Source organism: Herpailurus yagouaroundi, unplaced genomic scaffold (assembly GCF_014898765.1).
Source record: "Herpailurus yagouaroundi ecotype Mexico unplaced genomic scaffold, PumYag 186, whole genome shotgun sequence".
Classification (NCBI taxonomy): domain Eukaryota; kingdom Metazoa; phylum Chordata; class Mammalia; order Carnivora; family Felidae; genus Herpailurus; species Herpailurus yagouaroundi.
The window spans coordinates 47,840,847-47,850,564 of record NW_024412417.1 but is presented as its reverse complement, the minus strand read 5'-3'; positions in this window follow the sequence as shown (position 1 = coordinate 47,850,564).

Genomic DNA, 9,718 nt, shown 5'->3' with positions numbered 1-9,718 from the left:
TCCCTCACTCGGGCTGTAAAGGCAGTGAGCGCGTCAGCTGCTCTGGCCCTCCCGTTTCGGGACCCCACACAGAGCACCCCCTGAAGGTCTGCCCCCCTCTGCCTTCGCTCCCGAGTCCGGAGTCCTCTGTGTGGGCTGAGCCTCTCTCTCAGACTCCTTTTAGCTCTCTGGAGACAAAACGAGGAACGAAGGTAAGTACACATGGATCTCAGGGTTGATTCAGCACCCGGGCAGGTGTGAGCCCTGAGATGCTGTGGGGACATCACGGGTGCTCCCGGGCCACGGGTGCGTCCTCAGATTAACCGGATTTGGGGGCTCTGGGCCGTCAGATGTCTGCTCTTGACACAACTTTCTATCTCACGAAATGACAGCATCGACCTCCCCTCCTCCCACCCCCTTACTCCGCAAAATTAATGTGTCTCACCACAAGAATAGGCAGGTATTTGCTCTGGAACCTTAAACAGTACATCCGAGAACTTTGATTTCATTCCAAAGGTCCAGACTTCCCCTAGACGTCTTCCCACAACGGCCACACTCTCCATTCACCACCCACCTGAAGCTAAACGTTAATACAAGCAAGTAAACAATTATTTGTATGAATAAATTAAATATTCTTCTGATATGTTTATGGATGAGAAATGAAATCACCACGTAAATGTAAAACTATCTCTAACTAAATACTAATGAAAAAATTACATATAAAGATTTTTAGGGTACAAGGAAGTGATTTTTACCCTTGCCTGCTTATGCTAGAGAATAAGAGAAGCTAAAAGTGCCCAGCTTTGAACTTAAAAAATGAACAATGCATTAGGTCCCCCAAAAGAGATACTAACGTAAAAGTGGAAATGAATGAGGAAGGACGTAATGGCGGGGTGATGGAGCCCGCCAGAACCCATTATGGGTTCCAGCAGGAGGAGCTCCTGACTCGACCCAACAAGGGAGGGAAGTAGGTGAGGTGAACACCGTCGATACAGATAAAAGTAGAACGTATCTGTAGAGAAAGCACACACGGTGTAGCAAGTAATTCAAAACATTAGATGACGTGAGACATTCATAGAAAAAAAGTAACTTGAAAAGTGGACTTGTAATTAGATAGCATGCATTGTACTGTAATTATGAGATAACTGAAGCAAAATCTTTTTTGTTCTTTTTTTTTTTAATTTTAGAGAGAGAGAGAGAGCATCATGGGGGGAGAGAGAGAGAGTCTTACACACTCTCCATGCTCAGCGTGGAACCCAGCTCAGGGCCTCGATCCCGAGACTCTGGGATCTTGACCTGAGCCGCAATTAAGAGTCGGATGCTCGACCGACTGAGCCACCCAGGCGCCCCCGAAGCAAACCACTTGAGATCACCCCAGAGAAGAGGAAGAGAGAATACTCAGCCACCCATCCAAATCCAAGAGGCCAGCACAGGGCAAAGACCTGAAGAGTCATGACAAGAAACGTTATGGGTCCATTTACTCAAAAACAAAGAAATAAGACTACAAATCAAATTTTAACAAACCAAATCCGAAAAGATGTATAAAAATGTGTATGTATAAAAACATAATTCAAGATGACCAAGGTAGGTTTAATCCAGGAGTGCAAGGGAGGCGTGAAATTAGAAAATCTGTGAAAAGTATCATCTCAGGAACAGAAAAAATGAGAAAAGTCACCCGGTCATTTCAACTAAAAAGCTTTTGAAGAAAATTTAACACAAATTCATGAAAAACTCCTTGTAAGTAGGAGTAGAGGAGTATTAACTCAGTAAAGTCTATCTATAAAAAACCTACCACCAATTATAAACAGGGAAACATTAATAGCATTCCCTGTAACGTCAGAAATGATCCAGAGATATTTACTTTCACCATTTTTACTCGATGATAGAATAAGTGACCTAAAATAAGAAAATGAAAATAAGGCATAAAGATGGAAAAGAAGACATTAAAAGGTCATTATTTAGGGGCGCCTGCGTGGCTCAGTCGGTTAAGCGTCTGACTTGGGCTCAGGTCATGATCTCACAGGTCGTGAGTTCGAGCCCCACATCCGGCTCTGTGCTGACAGCTCAGAGCCTGGAGCCTGCTTCACATTCTGTGTTTCCCTCTCTCTCTGCCCCTCCCACCCCCCGTCTCTCTCTCGGTCTCTTTCTTTTAAAAATAAACATTAAAAAATTTAAAAAATAAAATTTCATTATTTATAGATTATGGAAGAGTTTGGCAAACTACAGCTGCCAGGCAAAAATCTGACCCACTGCGGGTCAAGTCTGGCTTCACCTGTTTGTCTCTGACTGTACCGTCCCCGGTGACCCAAAGCAGGCAGATACTGAGGGGTCATCAACACCGGGGGTAAGAGAACCACTGGTAAATTTCCTATTGTTGTGGCTTTGAGTCTGGGGACAATCTGTGCCATGTGGCACGCTAACACGAGGGACAGAACCCCTAGTCTTAATGACTTTAAGGACCCGAGGGCAGAGTTCAGGACCAGCATAGCAGCTAGAAAACGAGGGAACAAACCGAAAAAGATAGAGCAGGGCAGCCCCGAATCCCATGTATAATGTCTCCTCAAATCTCTGGCTGACCTCTGAACCTTGGGTGTGTACGGAAGTTTCCGAACAGTCCATCTAAGCTTGCTAGATCGAACTTCAGGTTTCCTTGACGCCCACTGAAGAGGAGACCGTTTGCAGGTGGGGTTCAGCCAGGCTGGTGGCCTGGTGCCCTTCAGAGGAACCCAGCAAATTCAGAGTTTCTACGCCCATCATTCTCAGTGTCCAGGAAGCAGCCTAAAACTACGTGAGGAAACTTACCTGAAGAGACAGGAGATTATGACGCATAGTCTAGAGAAAAGATGATGATTAGAGATCTACACTGAGATGATCCAGAATCCAGAGTCTGTAATCACAACGTAAAGGCTTTAAAGCAGCCATATCGTACGTTCAAGGATGTCAAGGAAAATATGCTTGCGATGAATGAAACGAATAAAAAGATAGGAAATCGCGACAGAGAAATGGCGACTCTGAGAGGATTCAAATGAAAATTCTAGAACTAAAAAAATCAAACATTTGAAAATTCACCATTTGGGCCGAAGAGAAGATTGGAAGTGACACCAGAGTTAGTAACCTGAAGATAAATTGGTAGACATTAACCAATTTGAAGAAGACACAGAAAAATATAGCAAAAAATGTACATGGCCTCAAGGAACTGGGGAACAATATTGAAGGGTCTATCGTAAATGTTATAGGAGTTCCAGAAGGAGGAGAAAGAGACTGAAGAGAAGTAGGAGGGGAGGGAGGAGGGGGAGGGGGAGGGGGGAGGGGGAAGAGGGGAGGAGGAGCAGGAGGATGGGGAGAAGAGTGAATTGTTTGAATAAACAATGGCCAAAACCTTTCATATTTGATGAAAGGTATAAAATTGCAAATTCAAGAAGGTCTGCAGCCCCCAAGGTTGTAAACATGAGAAAAACTACAGTTGGACGCAACGCGGTCAAACTGCCGACAACCAAAGATAAGAACGTTGTGAAAGCAGCCAGAGGGAAACACCCATTACTAAGCAGAGGAGCAACTAAAAAGCAGCTGACTTCTCCTCAGAAAAAGTAGAGGCCAGAAGACAGTGGAACAATATCTTGAGAGTACTGGAAGAAAAAATTATTTGCCAAGAATTCTATATCCGGTGAAAATATTCTTCAAGAAAGAAGGCAAGATAGGGGCGCCTGGGTGGCTCAGTCGGTTAAGCGTCCAACTTCGGCTCAGGCTCAGGTCATGATCCCGTGGTCCGTGAGTTCAAGCCCTGCGGCCGGCTCTGCTGACAGCTTGGAACCTGCTTCAGATTCTGTGTCTCCCTCTGTCTTGCCCCTCCCCCGTTCATGCTCTGTCTCTCTCTCTGAAAAATAAGCAAACATTAAAAAAAAAAAAAAGAAGGTAAAATACTTTTATTTGAGGGAATGAAGCTATGGAAGTTCACAGCCAGCACAGCTGTGCTAGGAGAAATGACGAGTGTAAGCTACGAGCCTCCCAGCCGAATATCCGTGTTTATTCTTCCTCCACGCACGTGCGGGGACAGACCCCGCTTCGCCGTTTCCCGTCCACCGTGGGTGCCCTGAGAAGCTGACCGAACCTTAGAGCTGCTGGGGTGTGGGGTGTAAGGTCAGAGAGTGCGCGGGGCTTGTTCACCGAGACCGGAGGGGACCGCTCAGGCATGGCGGTCTCGGTCCATAAAGCACTCGACCCTTCGGCTCCCTCGGGCTCTCGCTCTGAGAAAGGAACCAGACAGCCATGCCCCGGGCACCCGGCTGCTCAGCTGGGACTTGAACAGGACCTTCCGGAACTTGGCTTTTGTTCAAGGCCAGATTTGATCCGTTCTCAAAAGTCTCTTTTATCTCCCGGCTCAGGACCATCTTCTCTGACGCAGATACGAGAAAGCTACAGATCAGCAACAGACCAGAGGAACACTTCTCCATGTGAGAGCGACAGCGTGAGAGCACATTCAAATCGACACAGTCTTTACAAAGCGAGCATCTTAGTATCTTTGTAAATACCTAGGACACACGAATGAGGGACATGTGCCTTCTCAAAATGTCTGTCCCTGCACTTGCGTGGAGGAAGAATCAACAGGGATATTAGGCTGGGAGGCTCGCAGCTTACACTCTCGGCCTTTGGAAATAACTTCAGATTTATAACAAAGTTGCAAACAAGTACAAGAATTATTCTATATAACCCTTTACCCAGATTTCTCAGAAGGTAACATCGTATACAACTATTGTACGATGATCCAAATCACAAAGTTAGCACCGATCCCGCATGATCACCTAATCCCCGGGTCCCATTCTGATCTTACCCGTCGTGTCCCCACGCCCTTCCGTCTGGGACGGCCCCCAGTCTTGAGTTCTTTCAGGACCTCACACTGTTTGAACAGGAACAATGTAGAAAGTCTTTTCATTCCGGCTAGCTGTTTACTGATGATTACATTTAGTTCAAGGCTTTTGACAAAAATATCACGGGAACGTGGCTGTGTTCTTCTTGGTGCATCACATCAGGAGGCCGGGAAGCTGATGTGTCCCGTCGCTGGCAGTGTGCACTCTGATCACTGGGTTAAGGTGGCATCTGCCAGTTTCGTCCGCTGCAAAGTTACCCCTTGTCCTATAGTGTTTAAGACGCGTCTTGTGAGAAAGTTTTCAAAATTACATAATGTTTTCTTTCCCATCACTCTTTTGCCCAGGCGGTCAGTCTTTTTTGTTTTAAAAATTTTTTCATGTTTATTTATGTTTGAGAGAAAGAGAGGGACAGAGCGTGAGCAGGGGAGGGGCAGAGAGAGAGGGAGGCACAGAATCCGAAGCAGGCTCCAGGCTCCGAGCTGTCAGCACAGAGCCCGACGCGGGGCTTGAACCCACAAACTGCGAGATCACTACGTGAGCCGAAATCAGAAGCTTAACCGACTGAGCGCCCCCCCCCACCCCGAGCACCCCCTGCTTAGTCTCTTCTGATGATGCTTGCCTAAAACAATTGTTATTGTGATTTTTTGCCAAACGGTCATTAAGTATTTCCATCACTCTCTCTACACGGATTGGAACTGGACTGCATTTTGCTGTATTTCTCCTCTCCCTGTCCTGGGATTAGCTTTTTATTTATTTATCTATTTTTGTTTAAATTCAGATTCCTTTGAAAAAGAAATGATACTTGGTAGTATTTGAAAACCGACATCTGGGCCAGTCCATGCTTGTCGCTATTGGGGTGTGCCACAGGATATACCTTCGCACACATACCCCCTTCCATCACATTCCATCACATTCCGTCTTTCCTTCCCCTTCCACACGTTTTGTCTCTGTTCTCCCGCAGTGAGAATCCTGTCATGTGACATCAGTGTATGTATTTATTTTATTTTATTTTATTTTATTTTATTTTTTGACATCAGTGTATTTAAGTGGCTTCATTAGGGAAGGTCTGCGTGTGTATTTCTTGGAGTCTCCATGTTTGGGATTCACTGGGCATCTTGAACCCATAGTTTTATGTCTTTTCCCAAATTCAGAAAATTACCAGTCGCTGTTTCTTGAATATTTTTCCTGTCCCCCACTTTTGTCATCTTCTTCTAGGGTGTCATTTGCACACGTGTTAGACTTTCTGGTGTTGTCCCCGAGGCTCTGTTCATTTCTTCGGCGCCTTTTCTTCGTGTCGTGTTCAGACTGGATGATCGCTGCGATTTATCCCCAGGTTGTCTGAGTCTTTCTTTTCTCGTCCTCATCATGCTACCGAGCCCAGCAGGTGAGGGTTTTAATCTGGCGATTGTGTCTTTCGGTGCCACAAGTCCCGTTTTGTCATTCTCCGTGTGTTTCCCCTCTCGCTGACACTTCTCTCTCCATTCGCCTCAAGCGTGTTTGCCCTCCGTTCTTGGGGCATTTTTACACCAACTGCTTCGAAGGCTTTGTGTGATGATTCCTAGTTGGGTTTTGCCCGATCTTCCGTATAAAGAGTAACTTTGAGGGGCGCCTGGGTGGCGCAGTCGGTTGAGCGTCCGACTTCAGCCAGGTCACGATCTCGCGGTCCGCGAGTTCGAGCCCCGCGTCGGGCTCTGGGCTGATGGCTCGGAGCCTGGAGCCTGTTTCCGATTCTGTGTCTCCCTCTCTCCCTGCCCCTCCCCCGTTCATGCTCTGTCTCTCTCTGTCCCAAAAATAAATAAACGTTGAAAAAAAAAAAAAGAGTAACTTTGAACGTGAGGCTAGGAGACGCCGAAGCTTCCTTCCATCTGATGGGAAGTGTTGATATTCTCGTTTTGGCAGACGCAGTCCACCCGGTTCGGTTTATGCTACGAGCGCAGACCCGGGTTCATGCGTTCTGGCTTCTGTGCTGGCCCAGGTTTCCAAGGCTGCTGTCTCTGGACACCCAGTGGCCCGTCTGGTGCCCGTGGTCCGGTCCTCATGGTCTCCGCTGCTCAGGGCCCAGCCTGTGTGCACAGCTCAGGAGCGAGCCTGGGTTTCCATAAGCATCTTTACAGAATTTCTCTCCGTGCAGGGGACCCTGCCCAGCCCACCCTCCCCCAACCTGACCCAGCCCCGGCAAGGCCGCCCTGGACGCCCTGCACACGACCTCGTGCGGCACCCCCTCCCTGGTACCGTCTCATCGGAATTTCGGTCGCAGGTGACGGCAGACATCTTTTCTTAAGTTTAAGTGGTATTTCATATCATTTTTGTTACATTTTTTCATATTTTTCTCATATTTGCTATCAGGCTTTTCCCCTTTCCTCAATATAGCCCCTGGGGTGAAAATTTTTTTTTTAATGTTTTTTTATTTTTGAGAGAGTGAGAGACAGAGCGTGAGTGGGGGACGGGAAGAGAGGGAGGGAGACACAGAATCCGAAGCAGCCTCCAGGCTCTGAGCTGTCAGCACAGAGCCTGATGCGGGGCTTGAACTCATGAACTGTGAGATCATGACCTGAGCCGAAGTCAGATGCTTAACTGACTAAGCCACCAAGGCGCCCCAATCTGTCTTTATTTTTAATGTTTATTTATTTATTTTGAGAGAGAGAGAGAGAGACAGAGGGACAGAGAGAGCACGAGCAGGGGGAGGGGCAGAGAGAGAGGGAGAGAGAATCCCAAGCAGGCCCCAAGCAGTCAGCTCGGAGCCTGACTTGGGGCTCGATCCCACAAACCGTGAGGTCATGACCCAAGCCAAGATTGAGAATTGGCTGCTTAACCGACTGAGCCCCCCCAGGGTCATCTCACATATCTCTTTATTTCTTATATTTGGATCTTGATTAATACTAAAGAAGACTTTCTCTGCACCCAGGTTTTCAAGATATTCACATCCCATTTATTTTGGTATCTGCGTAGTTTTCATTGTTTAATTAGCATTTTGCTTGCTCTCACGTGCTGTGTGGACACTCGTATCCGGATCCAGTTTTACTTTTCCACATAGCCATGCGTTTGCATTTGCTTACATACCAATCATTTTTGAACCTCGTCTTTGATCCAGTCATTTCAGATTCCTCCTTTGTCGTCCACAAAATTTCCATACGTTTTGGGTCTGTTTTTGGTCCCCACAATCTTTTTCACTTGATTATCTGTTCATATGACAATAACACGCTGTTTAGAGTCTTGAGGTTTTTGTTTGTTTGTTTGTTTTTTGTGTGGTTTAACGTCTGGTAGCACTAATTCCCCCACAACTCTGCTTTTTCCCAGAGTATTTCTAGCTGATCTGAAGAATGTTGTTGTTTATGTGCGTTTCAACTCATCTCATTCAAGAAGAAAACCAGTACTTTTTATGGAAATCACATTACATTTAAAAATCTATAGGTTACAGAGAGCTGACATTTTCATGCCATTCCGAGTCCTCATATCCAGGAGCAAGGAGCCTCTTCACAGTTGTTCGGGGTCACTGGGCTGCCTCTCGGAAGGGTGTGAAATTTAGATTTCTTGTAGATTTTGTACATTTAGCGTCAGGTTTATTTTCAAGTATAAGCTTTCTTGCCCCCAACGTAAAGGAGGTTTTCTCTCCAGCTACGCCCTCTAGTTGGGTCTTGCTTGTATATAAAAAGGCTCTTGGTTTTCATTTTAATGTTTTAGCAGGCAGTGGACCTCATTTTAATTTTATATTCTGCTGCCTTATTGAACGATTTATTTATTTATTTATTTATTTAATTTTTTACATTTATTTACTTTTGAGAGACAGAGTGAGACAAAGTGAGAGTGGGGGAGGGGCAGAGAGAGAGGGAGGCACAGGATCGGAAGCAGGCTCCAGGCTCTAAGCTGTCAGCACAGAGCTTGATGCGGGGCTCGAACCCACAGACTGTGAGATCATGACCTGAGCTGAAGTCGGATGCTGAACTGACTGAGCCACCCAGGCGCCCCTTGAACGATTTTATTGACACACACACACACACACACACACGCACACACACACGGCACGTCCTCGCGTGATACGTTTGCAAAGATCTCACCACAGCACCGACGCAAAAATGCCATTTCCTCTTCTGTGCCAGCAGCTGTCAGTGCTGTGCTTGTGTGTGAAGGAAACTTTGAAATGTCAGTAAACTGTGCTTTCACCAGGAAACACTCCGTTTCCCCTAAATGTTCAGCCTTATTCCACGGAGGTGTGCAATGAACCTCTCCCATTCAGCCAACTTCGCTGAAGTGTGATTTACATATGCTAGAGTCACCCTTTCCAAGTGGACAGTTGGGTGAGTTCCCACGAGGTTCTGTGCCACATGACCACCGTCACGCTCAAGATCAGGGCGCTTGCCCCGCCAGTCGGTGGCGCCCCCCCCAGTACAGAGTCCCCCCAGCTCCCCGTGCTCCGTGGCCCCCTCCCCATTTCCTCCTTCTTTCTCCCTTCCAAGCCTGCTCGTCACCACGTTGTCACTCTGTGGCTTTCGTGGATCTTCTCTGTCATTTTGGTGTCCCATGTGGCAAAGTCACACTTGTGTGTGACTTGTCGCTCTTTCCCCAGGCGCTGGATCACACACACGGCTTGTGGGTCTCAGCCCCGTCCCTCCCGCGAGCTTTCGGTCCACCCGCGTTCCTCAAAGTGCCGATTCCATTTTAAAACAAAAAGTCCGGGGGCGCCCGGGGGGCTCAGTCAGTTGGGCATCTGACTTGGGCTCGGGTCATGATCTCACAGTGTGTGGGTTCGAGCCCCACGTCGGACTCTGTGCTGACAGCTCGGAGCCTGGAACCTGCTTCGGATTCTGTGTCTCCCTCTCTCTCTGCCCCTCCCCCCCCCTTAAAAGTAAATAAACATTAACGAAAATATTAAGACA